Raw genomic sequence first — 21078 nt, forward strand, 5'->3', positions numbered from 1 at the left:
AAGGTTCGAGTTCTTTAAATTTTGAATTTTTGAATGGTATACTATAGATACAAACTAAAGAACTAAAACTAAAATTACCATTTGAACCAGCAACTTCATTTCTGAGTATATATCCAAAGGAAAAGAAATTTAAAAATTAATTAGAAATTAATTAGAAAAAAATTAATCTACCAAAAGAAAACAAAACAAAACACTTGCAGTCATATGTTTACTTCAGCAATATTCACAATAGCAAAGACATGGAATCAACATAGGTATTCATCAAGGGTTGATTGGATAAAGAAAATGTGGTACATATACACCATAGAATACTACACAGCCATAAAAAAGGACAAGATCGTATTCTTTGCAGCAACATGGATCAACTTGAGGCTATTATCCTAAGTGAATTAACTCAGAAATAAAAAGTTAAAGACTTCATGTTCTCACTTAGATGTGGAAGCTAAGCATTGGGTAGACATGAACATAAGGATAGAAACAATGAACGCTGGGGACTCCAAAAGGAGGGGGAGATGGCAGAGGGCAAGAGTTGAAAAACTACCTGTTGGGCACTATGTTCATTATTTGGGTGACAGGTTCAGTGGAAGCCTAAACCTCAGCTTCACACAATATATCCATGTAACAAACCTGCACATGTACCCTCTGAAATTAATATTTAAAAAATCAACAATTTTTAAAAAGTAGATTCTTACATAAATGACATACAGAAAATACCTACTACAAGTATTGATTAATAAGTGATTAAAATGGTCTAATGGTAAGAATGTGAAATTGTGGATGGGATTAGGTAGGTGTAGCAGAGGAAAGTAAGAAAAGAAGAGAAGCTATAATAAAGCTTAAAATAATTAATTAGTTACTGGTTAATTAAATACAGTGGATAAAGAGGAAGAATAAGTCAAAGTATAACTATGTATTTTATAGTGGAGGTAATTTTGAGAAGCATATTGTTATGCTTTAGTTTAAGGAGATTATGACGAGGCTCTAGATTAAAGCATAACATGATCAGGTCATTTGCATCCATATTAAACTCCGGTTAATAACAGAAAGTAAGCATAAAAACAATCAGTGGGGAAATGAAAAAATGAAGAAAAGCCTACTTGTTGTGGGGGCAATAGGACCATTAATAAAAATATCAAGATAAATGCCAACAAAATGAGCAATACTCATGTGAGAGCAAGACTTGAAGAACGCAGAAACAGAAAGATCATGTTTTATTGCTCCCAATGCTTCTGACATGAATGAAAGGAAATCAAAACACAAAGATCCAACACATTAAGTAATGTAGTGTCACATTATAAGCTAGAAGTAAAAAACAAGGGAAAGTTATATACCTACTGTTAGACTAAACATGTTCATTTTGAAATTAGCACTAATTGCTTGTTAAAAATGCCAACTCATAAAATGTGACATAATATAAACTATCAGTCTCTTTAAAAATCTGAGAAATAACTATGTATTATATTTGCATTGCATGTTGGGGAAACCTGCTCATTCTATTCTGATTTTCAATTTTCTTTGATTTTTATTATTTTTTAAAGAGACACACAAAATTAGATTGTGAATAGACTCCTATATACTTGCTAGAACTTGGTAACTACCAACATTTTGCAGAACATGTTTCATCTTAGCCTCAGTCCCCTTTTATTTTTCTGAATATTTTAAAGATATACATTATTTCATATCTACATACTTTGTAATGGGTTTTAAAAATACAGTTTCTTGGCTGGGCGCGGTGGCTCACACCTGTAATCCCAGCACTTTGAGAGAACGAGGTGGGCAAATCACGAGATCCAGAGTTCAAGACCAGCCTGATCAATATGGTGAAACCCCGTCTCTACTAAAAATACAAAAATCAGCCTGGTGTGGTGGCATGCACCTGTAATCCCAGCTACTTGGGAATCTGAGGCAGGAGAATCACTTGAACCTGGGAGGTGGAGGTTGCAGTGAGCTGAGATGCACCACTGCTCTCCAGCCTGGGGAACATAGTGAGTGAGACTCTGTCTCAAAAAAAAAAAAAAAAAAAAAAAAAAAAGTTTCTTATAAAACCTTAGTAACTCTATAGCATGTACAAAATTAGCAATGATTTATCATCATACCTAGTACATATCCAAACTATTGAAATTATTTGTAATAATTTCTCTTGTTAATATTTAAATTTCTTTTCATATGCAAATTTCTAGACATCTTATTATGGCAGAGCATAATAAGCCATAGTGTGTCACATAACTATAACAATTATCATTTCATGCCACAAATTGTTTAATTTCTCCTCTCTCACCCTCTTGAACTTCAAATTATTTTTTAAAAAATCAGATATCTAGTTTACATCTCTAAATATTTCTGCATACTTAACTAAAAATAATAACTCCTGTCATAAGCAAAATGTGATTATTATGCTTTTTAAAATCCAGGTAATTGACATCACTAATCATTATAGAAATGCAATCCAAAACCACAATAAGATGCCATCTCACACCAGTCAGAATGGCTATTATTAGAAAGTCAAAAAATAACAAATGCTGCCAAGGTTGCAAAGAAAAAGGAACACTTACATACAGTGCTGATGGAAGTGTAAATTAATTCGGCCACCGTGGGAAGCATTTGCCCCAACAATCTCATTATTGGGTATATACTCAATATACAAATTGTTCTACCATAAAGATATTTGCACATGTATGTTCATCACAGCATTATTCACAATAACAAGGATATAGAATTAACCTAGATGCTGATCAATGGTAGACTGGATAAAGAAATGTAATACATATACACCATGGAATACTATGCAGCCATAAAAATGAATGAGATCATGTCCTTTGCAGCAACGAGCTGTAGACCATTATCCTAAGCAAACTAACATTGAAACAGAAAACCAAATACCTCATGGTCTCACTTATGAGTGAGAGCTAAACATTGAGTGTATATGGACAGAAAGAAAGGATCAATAGATATTAGGGATCTACTTGAGAGTGAAGAGTGGGAGGAGGGTGGGTACTGACAAACTACCTATTGGGTACCATGCTTATTACCTGGGTGACTAAATAATCTGTACACTAAACCCCTACGACACATAATTTACCTACATCTCAAATCTACACATGTTCCTGTGAAACTAAAAGTTAAAAAAAATTGTAAAATATACAGCTAACATTTGGTTAATTAATTCATAAATGTCACACGTGCATATGCACACACACACCTTTATATATAGCTAGTGTTTCTATAATGCTTCAAATAAAACGCACATGTTGAAATAGGTTGATCTGTCTTTTAAGTTGTTATTAAGGTATCAATTCTTTCTCTGGTCTTTTTTTTTCTCACCTGCAAATTATTTGTTTAGAAATCTGTATGCACAGGAAAGAGTTAATTCAGCAAGTCTGGTTTGCTTCAACCCTACACATTCCCAAGAAAGGCCCATCTTTGCAACTGGCCCTTACCTGGGTTCTGGGAGATGAGTTCTAAGCTCTTGAAATATTCTGCCTAATAACAGTGTTTTTGCTGACAACTTTGGGCACAGAACACTAGTTTTATGAGATAGTTTATTAACAATGTGATCTATAATAAATTGCTGTTTTTGCTCTTTGTGACTGAAGTCTGAGTGTCTGAGGTCAGGCACGTAGGTGCTACATACATAAGTAAATGACTCTCAATAAAACACTTGGATCACCTGGCTCAGGTGTGTTTTCCTGGTTGGGAGGACTTGTCACACATGGGCACACAGTCTTACTGGGAGAATTAAGCCCACCGGGTAATTTCACTGGGAGAAGACACGTGGGAGCTTGTGCCTGCTTTCTACTACACTTTGGCCCATATGGCTTTTCCCTTTGCTTATTTTTAATCTTAATAATTTTACTATAATAATACTATATTTATACCGTAGTATAACAAATTTTGTGAGTCCTTCTAATTAATTATTGGCTCTAAGAATAGTCTTGGGGAGTCCTAACACACTGTATCATTCATGCTTTGTTTCTCAGAGTCTGGATTTTCCTCACCAATTGACGTAGGAGGTCAGACACTATGTCCTGGCTACGTGACTAGGGAGATACAAAAGCCCCCACAGGAAACATCTGCTTCCTTGAGTGCTCTCCAAGTCAAGATTTATCACAAAAATCTTGTTGGTTCAATTTCAAGAAGATTAGAGTCCTTGTGGGAATACAAAGCATCTTGGGGAATTGTCGAGGAAGTCTTCTATGTCTTCTCAAATGTACGTGAACACTTCTTCTCTTACTGTATTACATTACTAGCCTTTGTTAAATCCTTAGGTGAATATGCTCTGCGAAATTGTATAACTCTTTCAAATATATAAACCTGAGTAACCTTTATACCTATATTATTGAATGAACAATTAAACCTAATATTAAAACACTTGAAATAATGGCTTCAAGTATTTGTGATCTAATATTGATCATGTCAATAACTAAACCAATGAACTTTCAGAGATATAATCAGACACTTACAAGTCAATATGCAGTCAATTCTGTTATTACCCATGATTTCATTTTTAAGGAAGAAAAACTCTAATTAACCTGTGTCTGTAACCATTGACACTGGGGATGGACCAGAATACCCAGAAAATATCACAGCGTTTATATCATTGGAAGAAATTGAAAATTTTATCATCATAGTCTTAAATTACTAGTATAAAATGAAAAGCCTAAAATATTACAAAACTAAAAGGAGTTGATACAAAAGCTTGAATAATTTCATTCTGACTAGTATTTTACTGAACCATATTTTCAAAAATGGTAAAGTGTATAAGATAGAATCTAGATTTAAAAAAAATTAATTAAAATTTGTTTTCTAAGATTACCCAAAGCAGCTCTATGTGAAATGGAAAGTAATTAAGGGATTTCTTACTACTCCTGCCCATAGGAGATGAAAGCATCAAAGAATTAATTGAATAATAAATATCACAACAGGGAAACAACATTATTTGCATATCATCATCTTTTTGGCTGGGATCCCAGAAGAACATGAACTCATGGTTTGTCAAGACAGGAAAACAAGTCATAGGTTCTCTTTCAATTCTGCGTGTAACAAAAATCTATTTTTTCCTAAAATAGCAATATTAAAATTTAGCATAACCTGAAGCCTTATATAATAAATAATGTGAAGAAAAATAGCACAATTTGTATTTATATAGCATTGTTTAAGACAACAATGTATAAGATTTTTGGAATAATGGTTATATAGGCCAAAAATAATACATATTTCACACATCATCATAAAACCACATTATGCCATTTGTTTCTATTACTTTGTCATCTTATGACCACTATTATTTTAGCTTGTCTGAGGAATGAAAATGTTCTATAGATCTTATTAAAGGCATACTGTTGTTCACCATTTTTATTAGTGAAATGATGATGGAGTAGCATGCTTTTTTTAAATAAAGACTTGAAATATCTGCTGAAAGTATGGACTAGAAATCAATAAGAACTGAAAAGGCAAGTACTGCGACCTAAATTGTCAGCATTAAATCAGAAAGAATCCATTTTTGGCACACAATAACAGGACACTGAGACGATATAGTGGCTTTCCCCATTTACGAAAAAAAAAAAAAAAGCCTTTAATTACTTCAAAAAACAAGAAACCACAGATCCAGCTCATCAAATTCTACATGATCAAGGTCCTGCTCATCTCTATAAGCCTAATCTTTAGCCATTCCTTATAACCCTATAGACACCTCTACAAGGCTCACTGTTTAGTTACATGGAATGTTTCCATTTTTGCAAAGGGCTTTTATGGCCGCTTGCTTTGTCAGTACTACACGACATTCATTCAGTCTAAGTCATTTCAAGCAGTATCCCGAGCTTCATGGACTTTCTGTTTAACATGAACTTTAGATCACTGCTCATTATTAGTATTCTGAAACATATTTAGATTTTTTTTAACCTTCCCTCGATTGGGTTTGATGTCCTTATCTGGTGTTCTTGTAGCACACTCTAATTAATATTTGCAATCAGAGCATACACCAAGCTTTATTTAACTTGCTTTTCTCTCTCCAAAGATTTAATGCTTCCTGTGGGGAATGGACAAGTCAGCTTATTAGAATAGGCAGACGGCTGGAAATGAGCAGGAAGGGGAGCCCCTGGAAAAGAAATCCTTAAGAGGCGCCACCCACCGATAGTCAGTGCTGCCCACTGACAGCCAAAAACAATGGCTACAACAGTAACTTCTGGTCTTGTGGACTGGGCTCATCCAAACCTGATAGGGATTTATTAGGCCCCAGTCAGAGATAACCATGAAAGGAACTCTCCCCGCTGACAAGCATGCACACACCTTTAAAAACTCACCCTAGGCCAGGTGCGGTGGCTCATACCTGTAATCCCAGCACTTTGGGAGGCCAAGGCGGGAGGATCACTTGAGGTTGGGAGTTCGAGACCAGCCTGACCAACTTAGAGAAACCCTGTCTCTACTAGAAATACAAAATTAGTCAGGCGTGGTGGCACATCCCATCTACTCAGAAGAATCACTTGAATCCAGGAGGCAGAGGTTGCAGTGAGCCGAGATCATGCCATTGAACTTTAGCCTGGGCAACAAGAGGGAAACTCCATCTCAAATAAAACAAAAAAGAAAAAAACAAAAAAAACCTCACCCTAGAGTAGTCTTTTGTTCATTATAATGGGGGGAATAAAAACACCCCTGGCTAGAGATTTAACATGCTAATGAGACATGCAATTTATGTATTAGCACATGCGGCCACAATGCATATGTGCTCAGGAGACCACCCAAAAAATGCTTGCTAGTAGAACCCCTTTGTACCTCTTTCATTAATTATCATGTAAGAGACCCCCAGTAAAGGGGCTCCCCAGTGTCAGCCTATGCTGGCTCATTCTCTCCAGCAGCCTGCTCTGACTCAGCATTCAGAGCGTACTGTCACTTTAAATACACTCTGCTACTACTTAGTCTTGTTACATGTCTCTTGGCTGAATTCTTTCTTCCAAAAAGACAAGACCTGAGGACCCTGCAGTGGCTAGTAACAAACCTGATGCACCTTTGTAAAACAAATGTCTAGTACAATGGCTAAAATTAAATAATTACCTAATAAATATTTAATTTTGAAAATTTAAATATTTTTGCGTGACATGATTTGGCCACTTTTAGGTTTTATTTCACTTTTTCAGTGATTTCTCTCCAAATTGCTCATACACAATTGTTATTTTTGTAGGAGGACATAGATTTCATAATTTTTCAAATATTTATTCAAATTCCCAATTGCATAGTGTAATATAAAATAGTATTCTTAAATACTCTTAGGTAGTAAAATATGTGCAGATACTCTGATGCAAAAACAATAAATTATAGATTATTTTTTAAACTATGAAATGTTTTCCTTTCCACCTGCTTAATATTATTGTAAACACATTTTATGCATGGAATACTGCTATAGAGTAACCCATAAATTTTATTAAAAAGGGAAAAATAGGAGCTATCTCCAGGTAGACAGTGTTGGAATTGAATTGGAGAATACCAGCTGGTGTCCACTGCTTGTGGGTTGGGAGAAACTTCCACACATTTGGTCACAGAAGTCTTCTGTGTTGATGGTTGCAGTGTGAGAGCAAAGGCAATGCACACTGGATCTATTAAAGAGCTATCCATACACAGCCTTATGGAAATTTGAGGGATGCTGTAAAGTGAAACATGTCAATGCTTATCAGAAGAGCCCCTTTCTAGGTTTGGAAGGTGACTGGAATTGACAAAACAGATATCCCCATATGCTTCCTTGAACTGGTCACCTGGGTCCAAGGAATGGGTGGATATGAGGATACCGCAGCAGTGAAGAGGTAAGCTGAGTCTAGACATGTTTCTCTCATACGCTCTCAGGCACAAAACACCCTTAAGAACTATCCTGTGTGCCAGTAACAGAGACAGAGACCGCCGATGGCTATGGAGCATATTCTCTGTTGGGAAGGCTCAGAACGTAGCTGGTAAGTGAGACGGATGCTGGTAGCCCTGAGTGTACAAATGGGTATTGACAGGAATAGACACTGAGTCTAGAGTGGGCTTTGCTTAACCAGTGGAAGATGCAAATGCTCAGAGTGCCAAAACAACAACAAAAACAACAAAACAACAAAACAACAGCAACAACAAACAGAAGATGGTGCCTGGATTTGGGTGGCTATCATTTCTTCAGTCCACGGAACACGCTGTACAGCCCACAGTGTCCAATAATATGCAGAGAGAGACATCCTCCTCAGGTCAATAGTTTGCTAGAGAAGTAGAAGGGGAATCAAAACACTGGAGGACATAAAAGCACAAAGGGCTGTTTTACATGCCTTCATGAGTGTGTGCTCACCTTCAACATGACTGCGACTAAAGGAGTGTCCTGCTAGATTTTTCCCTGTTTTTCTGGTTGATCTGGGGAAGAGAAGATGAGCAGGATGCCGGTATGACTGAAATTCTTGCCAAGGGAGGAGTACACTGGTATAACTAACATGTTTTTTTCTTTCTTTCCCTAATCCCCTCAGATTTAGTTTTTCTCTACTGCCTGATGCATGGTCTTAAGACCAGGGCTACAACTACAAGTGCTGGAAGCAAGGATGATTTCTAAGCAAGAAACTGAAGCTACGTTTTTAAATCTTGTGTCAGAATTCCCAAGGGCCTGATGGGGTGAGTGGTACTTTCATCTCATCTAGCAGGTTTGTGGCTAAGAGTGAATGCGACTATATTGCCCGGTGGTAAAAATAGCTGGCTAGTTCTGCACCTATGTAACTTTACCGTATTTAAATTGAAGTGGACTGATAAGGAGGTACTTGCTAGACTAGTGTTGCTGCCTGCAATCTAGGTCAGCACCAGAGTAATTCTAATGACCCTTCCAGGGGTGAAAATATTTGAATATTAATTATGAGAAGGAAGAAGAGTAGCTGATAATAAAATAATAAATGGGTATTAATTATTAATAAATAAATGATTAATAAAATAATTAAATTGAGGAAAACACATTACATTAATACCTTGAAAGAGGCTCTGAGCAAGAAATGGCATTGTCTTTTAACTAAATTATAATAGATAACTAAAACGGTGAAGCTGTGTGTTTTCCGAGACCATTCCTGCTTTTGGAACCTGACAATATTGAATGAAAGCCTGCAAACCTGAGTGGTCTCGCCTTGGGAGAGAATAATATAATGTGATGAACTGCACTAATTATTAATGACTGAATGAGTTTCTAGTAATATGGCAATATCTACTGAGTTATATGTCCTTTTAAAGTAAGAGGTCTGGGTTAGAAGAATAAGGATGGACTGTCATATTCTGAAATTTGTACTTTTTTTTATTTTTATTTTTATTTTTATTTGTTTACTTAATTAATTAATTAATTAATTTATTTATTTATTTTTGAGACGGAGTCTCACTCTGTTGCCCAGGCTGGAGTGCAGTGGCGCCATCTCGGGTCACTACAACCTCTGCCTCCCGGGTTCATGCCATTCTCCTGCCTCAGCCTCCCATAGTGCTGGGATTACAGGTGAGCCACCACACCCAGTCCTGAAATTTGTATTCTGTCTTGCATCCCAGTTTCCTGGCATGCAACTCCTAAAATACTTAATATCTGCAGAAATAAAAAAGGGAAAACTTTAATGAAATTCTATAAACAACATAATGGATAGTTTTATTTATAATTTATTATAAATAATAAATAGTTTTATTTATTATTTTTCTTGATTCAGGGTAGGGTGTAGTGGTGCCATCTTGGCTCACTGCAACCTTCGTCTCCTGGGTTCAAGGGACCCTCCCATGTCAGCCCCCGAGTAGCTTGGACGACAAGTACACACCATTCCCAGTTAATTTATTATTATTATTATTATTATTATTATTACTATTGGTAGAGATGGGGTTTAGCTATTTTGCCCAGGCTTGTCTTGAACTCCTAGGCTCAAAAGATCCACCCCCTTCAGCCCCCCAAAGTGCTGGAATTTACAGACATTAGCCACCACACTGGGCCCAATTTTTACCACTCTTGAGTTTCTCAGTGATCTAAGGATACACAACCAGAATCTTCAGTCATTTGAAGGTATAAAGGTCACATGAGAGGCCAGTTTTAGATGCATAAATCTATAGATCTTCTTGCTAAATACAGAACCTAAGGAAATTATTTCCATTTCCTTTGGGGCCCACCCAAATCGAAAAGAGTACTACTAAAAGCCAACACTCTGGGCAAAAATAATTTCTACCCAACATCCCTACTTGTTCTGCATTTTAACAATGGGGTTTCCTTGCAATTAGCATACCACTTTGAATTAAAATTCTGGCAGCCAAATATTTCTGAAAGTATCCCCAAAGTACTGCTACTCAAGTACAGGGATCACTACATTGTTATTCCAGAAACACATTTTACTAATGATAAAGGATTTATCTTTGCAAACTCCTATAGTCTGAACTGGTTCAGCCGACTCAGTGGTTAAACAGACACATTATCTTCGTGAATTTGCGTCCACTGCAACACACTTTTTAGGACAATTTTAATTACCGATAAATGAAATTAGCAACTGCGATGATTTATTTTTGGTGTGTAAAAAGTTATAATTTGATATCAATAAAGCAGTGAAAATCTAGCAGAGATAGAAACATCTAAATTAATGATTTTCTATCTATTTTATAACTGTGTGGCCATAGCTATCTACCAGTAATATAATACAATATCATGAAAATAATAGTTGTGCAAATCATAACTGTCAGGTAAAATCAGCATCAAGATTTTGACACTGTAGGCAGTTAGGTTTGTTAGGGGTAATGAAAATTCAATTTCCAATAACAAATATAAGTATGCGGATTGCATGTCACGGGATTATGCAAAGATATCTTTTTGCTCAACTTGAAACATGAGGCTGTAAAAAGCACTCTAAAATTATACTAGAATATGTTTAACTGCAAGAAACAGTAACATAATAAACATCCAAAGCCTGAAAGATTGTTGTGAAATGTAACACATTTTTTGACTTAGTATAATTATCAAAGGTTTTTCCTTATCCAAAAATGTTTCTTTTTTAACACATCATTTAAATTTATATTAATATACTACTATCTATGGCTGTCTTGAGAAAATACACAATTTTAAATTCTTCTGAAACAGAAGATGTATGCAAGTACTCACAATATATGTGTACTAACCAAAGCAATCTAGTGTTCAGACAATATTAATCATAGATTCTTAAAGAAATATCAGATAGCACTCAATGCAACATATACTGAGTATAGTAAGAATGACCTCTGCAATGTAATTAAAAGCATTTTCTCACAGGATAACCCTTCTCAATTTGTAGTATTTGTCATTATTGAAAAAATAAAACAAAATACGATTTCTACCTTCAGCAGAAAATTGGTTTAACATAACAACTTTCTCTCCACGGTCCTCCTAAGGCTCCCAGAATGTGTAGAGTAAAATTTGTTTTAACTCACAGGGAAGCCCTTTAATTACATTAAAATATGTTAATAATTGTAGTTTTCATATTTTTTTTACATTTTTTAAAGTTCCATGTTGTTTCATTTTAGTAGATCTAATGAAAAGGGCTTTAGATCTCTCATCTCTGGGCCGTTATCTCTGGCAATATACCATTTTTCAAAGTATCCTCATAAATAAATACATAGTCAAGATATGATTCCAGAAACAGAACTTCAATTGTTGTGATTACTAGACTTCCATTAACCAGGTTAGAGTGCATTGACTTTATGGTTACCATTATATTTGTACACTGATGAATACTGCAAAACCTAAAATCTTGCTAGCCAATAGTGTACAGAACATTTAGACCAAAAAATGGGACCTAATCTTGATCTATGCTACATGTTTCATTTCTTGGCATTATTATTATTATTATTATTATTATTATTATTATTATTTTGAGTCAAAGTCTCACTCTTGTCACCCAGGCTGGAGTGCAATGGTGCAATCTCGGCTCACTGCGACCTGTGCCTCCCGGGTTCAAATGACTCTCCTGCCTCAACCTCCCAAGTAGCTGGGATTACAGGTGCCAGACACCACACCTGGCTGACACCAGGGAAAGATGAAAACGAACAAAGCAAAAAACCAAAAATGTTCTTCATTCTCCCCTCAATCATTTCCTAGAAGCTTTTCTCATAAGAGATGTTCAAGAAATGCATTTTGATTGTTTATTTTCATGTTTAGTACATTAATCACTTAGGTTTTTTTCTACTTGTTATTTTAAAATGGGTAGTAATAGGAATTATTCTTGGACAGGTTAGATTTGGTGAACCTCCAATAACACCCAGTGAATAATTGAATACTATGCATGTAATTAAGGCTGAAACTAATACCCTTGATAAGTAATTAAAATTTTCCCAACATCATATAGAAATTCAATATTAAGGAAGAGGGTAGAAAAATTATGCTATTAGAGGATTTTTAAAGGGTTATTGCTTGCACTATTTCAAATAAATTCTGATACTTTTGGTTATTAAATTTTTTACATATAATAATTAGATGTAAAGCATAGAGATACTATGTCTGTTTTCCTGCTAGAGCAATTTGCATTATTGAGAAAAAGGGAGTAAATATTTGCAGAAATTGATTAAGGCTGAATTTAATTTTGAACTAACAAAAACAAGAACAATAGGGTCTCTCAATATTACCAAATAAGATTTTTTTGGGGAAAGGTCTATTTTTCAGAATAAGAAAAACCTCTGTGTGTTGCAAGCAAATTAAAGAAAAACTTTCAGGACTTGTTCTTTTATCAATTTTTTTCTTCAATCATGCCCTCTTTAAAAAGGCCATTCTTACAAATGAGATCCTCATTGTCTATTTGTCATGTAAACAGGTGGGTCAAGATGTGCTGACATTAATTGAAAATAAATGTCCATACCTTCTTTCCTGAAATATATTTATATGTTGTCATTTTCTCAGAATAGTAACCTTAATCATTGCCGACAGAAAATACTCAACTGCTAATTTCATGAAACATATTCAACCTAAGCAGTAACTTATAGTGTTCTTTTTTAAACACTGTCATTTCTAGACTTATTCCCAACATATTATTAGAGTCAGAGTCTCACTCTTGTCACCCAGGCTGGAGTGCAATGGTGCAATCTTGGCTCACTGCGACCTCTGCCTCCCGGGTTCAAATGATTCTCCTGCCTCAACCTCCCAAGTAGCTGGGATTACAGGTGCCAGACACCATACCTGGCTGATACCAGGGAAAGATGAAAACGAACAAAGCAAAAAACCAAAAATGTTCTTCATTCTCCCCTTTTCTCATAAGAAAAGTCAAGGTGCACTAGAGCAATTTAATGTACACCATTAGAAGATAAGAAAATTAGGATATGATCTAAATGTGTCAGACTATGTGAACATTACACCACAAATGATCAGGGATAGTTACAGCAAAATGTTACTGCATTCAACGTGACTGCATTCAATTTGACCACATTCAAAATCATACATTTAAGTTCAGGATTTGGTAAATGATTTATTAATTGTGCTCATGAGATAACATGAGCTTAATAAATATAAAATGTAGGTACTTATTTATGTACAAGTATATATTGTTAAGCTTATACATTTAATATACATTCTTCTTCCATCTTGTATAAAGTTGGAAAATATTTATTATATGCTACCTAGACTATACAACTATAAGTATTTTAGATTTTCCATTTGTCTGTATTGCTAATTTTATGCTTTCATCTCTGAGACCAAAGTTACTAATTCTTAGTAGATCTGAAAAAGACTATTCTTTCCCAGCACACACACACACACACACTCATGCACACTCCTGACACAAACTTATTTTCTAGTGCAGTATAAGTCTGTTTAACAATATGCCAGTACAGAAACTTCAGAAACTTCTTGAAATTGTAATCAGAAGTATAATTCAGGGAATTCAAAAGTCACAGAGGCTTTTTGTCTAGGGCAGTGGTTGGCAATTTTTTTTTTTTTTTTTTTTTTTTTTTTTTTTTTTTTTTTTTTGGAGATGGAGTCTCGCTCTGTCACCCAGGCTGGAGTGCAGTGGTGCAATCTCAGCTCACTGCAACCTTCACCTCCTGGGTTCAAGCGATTCTCCTGCCTCAGCGTCCCGAGTGGCTGGGACTACAGGCACCCGCCACCATGCCCAGCTAATGTTTGTATTTTTAGTAGAGGCGGGTTTCACCATGTTGGCTAGGATGTTCCTCATCTCTTGACCTCGTGATCCACCCACCTCCCAAAGTGTTGGGATTACAGGCTTGAGCCACTTCGCCCGGCCTGGCAAACTTTTTTGGTAAAGAGTCCAGTAGTAAATATTTTAGGCTTCTCAGTACATATCGTGTCTGTCACAACTACTCAATCCTGCCATTGCAGTATGAAAGAAGCTATAGACAATACATAATAAAAGTGCGTGACTGTGTTCCAATGAAACATTATTTACGGAAACAGGTGGAGAGTTGGGGTTGAACTGAAAGTCTTAGTATGCATACTGCAGATCTAGATAAGAGAATCAAAACTCTTGAAGAATTTAAGCCACAAAAATGATGCTTTCAATGGAATCATGGCCCAAGAAAAGTCTGGGCAAAGCCTCATATTAATATTTAACAATTTTTATATCAATAAGATTTATGATAAAAGACAATAGTGTATATATTTATACCCTGGAAGCTATTTAGCTAGAAAGCTATTGTAACTAATAATTCTGGTCCATCAACTATGGTATGAATGTTTCCTCCAAATTCGTATGTTGAAACCTTAACTCCCAAGGTGACAGTATTAGGGAGCGGAGCCTTTAAGAGGTGATTAGGTCATGAGAACAGAGCCCTCACAAATGGGGTTAGTGCTCATATAAGAGAGATCCCCCCGATGAAGCTCATTTGTCCGTTACACCACGTAAGGACAAGCAAAAAGGCACCATCTGCGAACTAGAAAGTGGGCCTTCATCAGATATTGAATCTGTTGATGCCTTGATCAGGGATGTCTCAACCTCCAGAACTGTAAAGAAATAAATTTCTGTCATGTAAAAGCTACCCAGTTTATGGTTTTGGTTGTAATAGTCTGAAAGAACTAAGGCAGTAAATTTCTGACTAGAAATTTCTGTGCTGTTTAAACCGAGATATGGCCTTTTCTGTTTACCTACAAAAATTAAAAATAAAAATGAAGTAAAAATAAATAAATAAATAAACTGAGATATGAGTGTGACAGAAATGATCAGTGATTACATATTTGTTGCTTGTTTCATGAATCATACTCAATGTTGTATATAACACTATGATTAAATTATTGATTTGGATATTTTTGCCTCCATTTTAAATACTTTTTCACAATTTATAAAATTCTAAACTTCAAAATATTGAGTATCATGTACATTTTATTTTCAAATGCATTTATTATAGGATCACTTTTATGTTACACACATTATTATTAAAAAATGAAAATCCTTTATCCAGTAAAGCAGAGTAAATACACTTCCAAGGTTTGTAAATGAGCACCAAAATTTAGTAGTTATGTAATCCTGTGAAATTGATTAAATTCTCAGGACTCAGATTCTACCCCACTAAAATTGGAAATACAACATAACTATCTCACAGGATTATGTAAAATTTAAATATGTGAATACAGACTAAGTGCTTAGAGTAATGCCTGACATACAATGTACATAACTTAAAATATCTATCACAAGTATCATTTGTTTTATCCTATAGTAGTGATATTATAGCACAACTTATAAATCTTGAGCTAATGTAACAGAATTTCATATTTGAAAGAAATTTAGATTAAATAGGAAACATTACATGGTAATATTGATTATTTTAGTGTACTGAATTTTCCTCTAGCTTTATAATAAATTATCTCTGAATATATGTCTTCGATGTCACATAATACATGTTTGTATTAGAGTCTAATAACAGGAGATAGGCCAAGATATTACAGATAAAGATTTCTATCAGAATTTTACCCAAAATAACTGATAAACATAAAGTTAATCTTACTGAAGTTTATCATTCAAAATACACAAAGAACGTCGGTGGTGAACATTATGGTCAACACAAAACAAAACCTTAATTATGCCAGTTTACTTGTGTAAAGTAGGAAATTTTGAACATTTTCACAGCTGACAGTCCTCTTAGTATATTAGTAATACACAATATATTTCATTGCTTCAGTGTAATATTTTAAATTCTAATAACTCACAAATAAGTTAACTTGTCTATCATTCTTGCATATGCATAAAAATCTATAGAGTTATGATCCCTTTGGTAGTTTAAAAATTAATTTCTATTTGAGCCTTCCTTTCTCTGATCCAGGTAAGCCACAGGGCACAGAAACAGTGTTTGCTGCCCCCTTCCTCTATCCCATGTCGATTGGAAGCTCTGCTTCTCCTAAACAACATGAGGGGACTCTTAAAGATAACAGGTTTCCAAGTCTTGATCTTGTAATTCTGATACAGTAGATGCCAATTGGAACCTGAGAACCCTGCATTTTAAAAATAAATTAATAACTCAAGTGATTATGAACTAGCATTCCATAAATCATAGTTTGAGAAAAACAAGAGGAAAATTTAAAGAAAGAGAAATAAAGATTATTTAGGTTTGTGATCTGAACAAAAAAGCTACAACATTCCTACATCCTAACCAAAACATCATAATCAAGTATGCTAATTTTTTTTATTTTTGGCCTAATTTTCACTCATAAATTGATTTACTAAATCATCCAGCCATATCCAATAAGATAATTTGGAGTGTGTTCATGTTTTAATCTCCAAATTAGAAAACAATATGCAAAATTTTGGATAGAACAAATCCCTTCTCTTGCCTTTTCCCTGTAAAGAAGGCAAACTTTTACATGTACCTTCCTAGAGTTTTTCCTGGGCCTAAAAATTAATTGGCATAAGCCAGATTAACAGGAGAAAATCATACAAATGTGTATCCTTTATATGAAGCAAGAGCCTTCAGAAAGAAACGATGGCACAAAAATGAGGCCAAAGCCAAGTGCTTGTACATTAGGTTGAGTAGAGAAACAATTATGGAAAGTGTTCAAATTATGTGAGGAAGCTAAAAGAAATATAATAATTATTTTAACAAGGTGTGTTTGTACAGAATAATCCCGAATATAATTCCCCACTGAAGAATGAGTCTTTTTCCTAGTATGAAGAGGATGTCTTTCATAGATGAGTTTTTATCTCCCATTTTCAAAAAGAAAAGGGTAGATTAGAATGCCCTTTGATCTGCTGTTTCTCAAGTGCCTTTAGCTCAAAATAATCTGTATACCTAAGTGGCATATTTTGAGATGTCTTCTTTTGCCACCCTTCATTTTCATTAGTGTTATCTTAGAAGATAAGATGTATTTGTAAATCAACAACTACACAACATATACTGTCCCAGAAAGTGCAATGTGCATATATTTCGTTTTTGTTCTGTAAGAAACCCTACTACCTATAATCCATCTTTTTTTCTTCACTTTGTTCTTTTAGTTACTTACTTCCTTTCTGCTCATCTCCCTTCCAACATTTGTCTTCATCTAATGGCTTAGGTATATTCTGTAAGTCAGTTTAAGTTTTCATTTAATGGACTCAGTTTTATAAATAGATATCTTTATATATTAAGCTTTAAATGTTAGGTTTTTTATTTAGCATATATTATATGAGAAGATACAGGATTTCATCCTGGTTCCATTATTATACAGATCTCTCATGGTTTATAAAGTTTAGTTTCCTCATCTCTAAATTTTAAAAACAAAGACATATAAATTCTAGGCTTCTTTTCACCTCTCAAAGCCTATACAATTATCTATCAACATTCTGCCTCAAGGTCTCTGCATGTAAGAGTTACTAATTTTTGAATCTGAAAAATGATTTTGAGTCCTGCCTCCAACAATTTACTCACTGTGGGGTTTTAAATACAATTTAATAAATAGCTATCTCTCATCTGTAAAAGTGGAGTAATATGACTTACCAACTTGGATAGTAATGAATATACTAGTAGTGTTATCTAACCAACAACTTGATGAAGAGGTAGTAACTATGCTAGATAATATCTGAATTATTATTGACATTTTCTATAATATTGCTTTTTCCTTGCATGAATCAGAGGTTCCTCATGGTATGTAGAATTTGACTCATGATATCTAAATTTTACAATTGAAAAATGTAGACAGAAAAGCATTCATTAATTTTCAATATTAATTTACCAGAAACCAGAATATCTAAGGTTCAAATGATTAATTTATTTTCTTGCTAAGTTCTGATAGCTTAGTAAGTCAAGTGATGATTAATTTAATATTAAAAATAATTTAGATTATCTCATGGGTTGATTTCAGATTATTTGGGTTTTATTTATTCCATATTTCTTCATCAGGAATTTCTCCAGCCACAAAAGTTGGGTGAACTTTCTCTAATATATTTTAGATTTGCAAAGGAATTGTAATAGTATCATTCATTAGGTGAAATTCTATTTCCTCACAATAGTACTGTAATGTTCATAAAGTTCTACTTAATTTGTCTCCCCAATAATTCACTTTCTCTTGAAAAAGATTTTCTCTTTTTGATGTATCTGTTTAAAATATATATATATAACATATGCATATAACATATATATGTTATATACATATTTTTTTGAGATGGAGTCTTGCTCTGTTGCCCAGGGTGGAGTGCAGTGGTGCGATCTCAGCTCACTGCAACCTCTGCCTCCTGGGTTCAGGCAATTCTCCTGCCTCAGCCTCCTGAGTAGTTGGGATTACAGGTGCCTGCCACCATGCCTGGTTAATTTTTATATTTTTAGTAGAGACAGGGTTTCATTATGTTGGCCAGGCTGGTCTCAAATTCCTGACCTAAAGTGATCTGCCCGCCTCAGCCTCCCAAAGGGCTGAAATTACAGGTATGAGCCACCATGCCCAGCCCAAAATATTTTTAGATCACAACACTGCATCTTAATATAGACCAACAAGGCAAAATTAACAGAAAGTTTTCAGATTTCACACATTTGCCATTTATTATGTAGACTGGCACATTTAGGATTGAACATTTTCTTCTACCATAAGTTGATTTCACAGTTTAACTCTCTGATGGGAATATTTTTAAATCTTTGGAAGGAAAACTTACTGTCTTCTTGAATGGACAAGAAACACTACATACAACTGTAATTAAAATAAAATGAGATAATGCAAGTGACTGTGTTTTATAGGCTGAAAAGTGCGTTAGAAATAAAGTGTATTACTGTTATTTATTCAAAAACTGAAATTTTGAATTTACACAGTGATATAGTTAGGATATTTGTCCCTGCCCAAATCTTATGTTGAATTGTAATTCTTAATGCTGGAGGTTGAGCATGGTGGGACATGTTTGGATCATGGGGCTTCATCATGAGTTGGTACTGTTTTTGTGACAGTTGAGTCCTCACAGGATCTGGTCATTTAAAAGAGTGTGGTACCTCTTCCACCCCACTCTCTCTTGCTTTCTCCTGTTCTAACCACATAACATGCCTGCTCCCCCTTTGCCTTCTGGCATGACTCTAAGCTTCCTGAGGCCTCCCTTGAACCTGAGCCAATGCCAGCACCATGCTTCCTGTAAAGCCTGCAGAACCATGAGCCAATCAAACCTCTTTTCACTATAAATTAAGCAGTCTGATATTTCTTTTTAGCAATAAAGAATGGCCTAATACATATAGTGCCTATCAAGCAAATTGGAACCAATTACTATTACTTGCTGTTGAATTAGTGTGATTGCCACTGCAAAATAATAATGAAAATCATAAAGTTTTAATTCATAATGTACAGCTTATTAGTATTTTAACACAGTGGAGGTGAAGTGGACATAAAAAGTGTAATAAAATACATATTATCTGACACTGCAAAATAAAAAGTTTCTAGAAATTAGACTTCCAAATACGAATTAACAATAATTGTCTTGTAACGATACTGATATAGACTGAATGTGTGTGTCACTCAACCCCCAAATTCATGTGTTGAAACTTGATCTCCAATGTGATGGTGCCTTAGTTTATTTGTGCTGCTACAACAAAATACCTGAGACTAGGTAATTTAAAAAGGATAGAAATTTATTTTTTACAATTCTGAGGGATGGGCATTCAAGACCAAAGTGCCAGCACTTGTATCTGGTGATGTCTGCTTTCTGCTTCCACAGTTATATTTTTGCTGTGTCCTCACAAAGGTGATGGTGAAGGGACAAGCCAATGCTCCCTTCCACCTTGAGCTCCTCATAAGGGTGACAATCCCATTCATGGGGCAGAATCTTCATGACTTAATCACCTCTGAAAGGCCACAACTATTAATGTTGTTGCATTGGGGATCAAGTTTCAACATAAACTTTGAAGGGAACAACATTACTCAAACCAAAGCAGGTGTTATTAGGAGATTGGGAGTTTGGGAGGTAATTAGGTCATTAGAATGGAGCATTCCTTAATGGGATTATTGTCCTTACAAAGGAGATGCCAGAGAGCTCCTTGGCACCCTCCATAACGTGAAGACGCAGTGAGAAAACAACAGTCTACAATCCAAGAAACAGCACTCATCTGACACCAACTATGTTGATGGCTTGATCTTAAATCCCCAGTCTCCAGAACTGTGAGAAGTAAATTTCTCACAGTTTATAAGCCACCCAGTTTATGATATTCTGTTATAGCATCCTGAACAGACTAAGAAAGGTACATTTTGATATAATGCAGTGAAAGTTTTGTATTTTAGCATCACATTCCCATAATTTGCTTACTAAATCTTACTATATTGACTGTTACTTTTGATTAAAAAATAACATCCATTGACTTATGCATTTGGACAATTTAAAAATGCAAGTTAGAGAACATAAGAGGAAAGAAACAATAAGAGCAAATAAGAGCAATCATATTCAATGGAGCAAGTTGTCCCCCTTCTTAATAATTTTTCAGTATGTTGTAGTCAGTTGTCTACAAAATGTAAAAATTGTCTAGAAATTGTCATGAAAATTTCTAGAAAATGGAAAAAAGAAAAAGAAGTAAACAAATTCAAAACCAATCCAAAAGGCCTATTTTTTGGGGATACGATAATTATCAAAGTAACTTGTATAGTGTTTTTTATAAAATAGGCAAAAAATACAAACACATACAAGAATACATATAAATATACTTAATCCTGATAAAGATTTGATTCTATTTTTATACTCTTTT

The sequence above is a fragment of the Nomascus leucogenys genome, chromosome 25 (assembly GCF_006542625.1).
Source record: "Nomascus leucogenys isolate Asia chromosome 25, Asia_NLE_v1, whole genome shotgun sequence".
NCBI lineage: Eukaryota > Metazoa > Chordata > Mammalia > Primates > Hylobatidae > Nomascus > Nomascus leucogenys.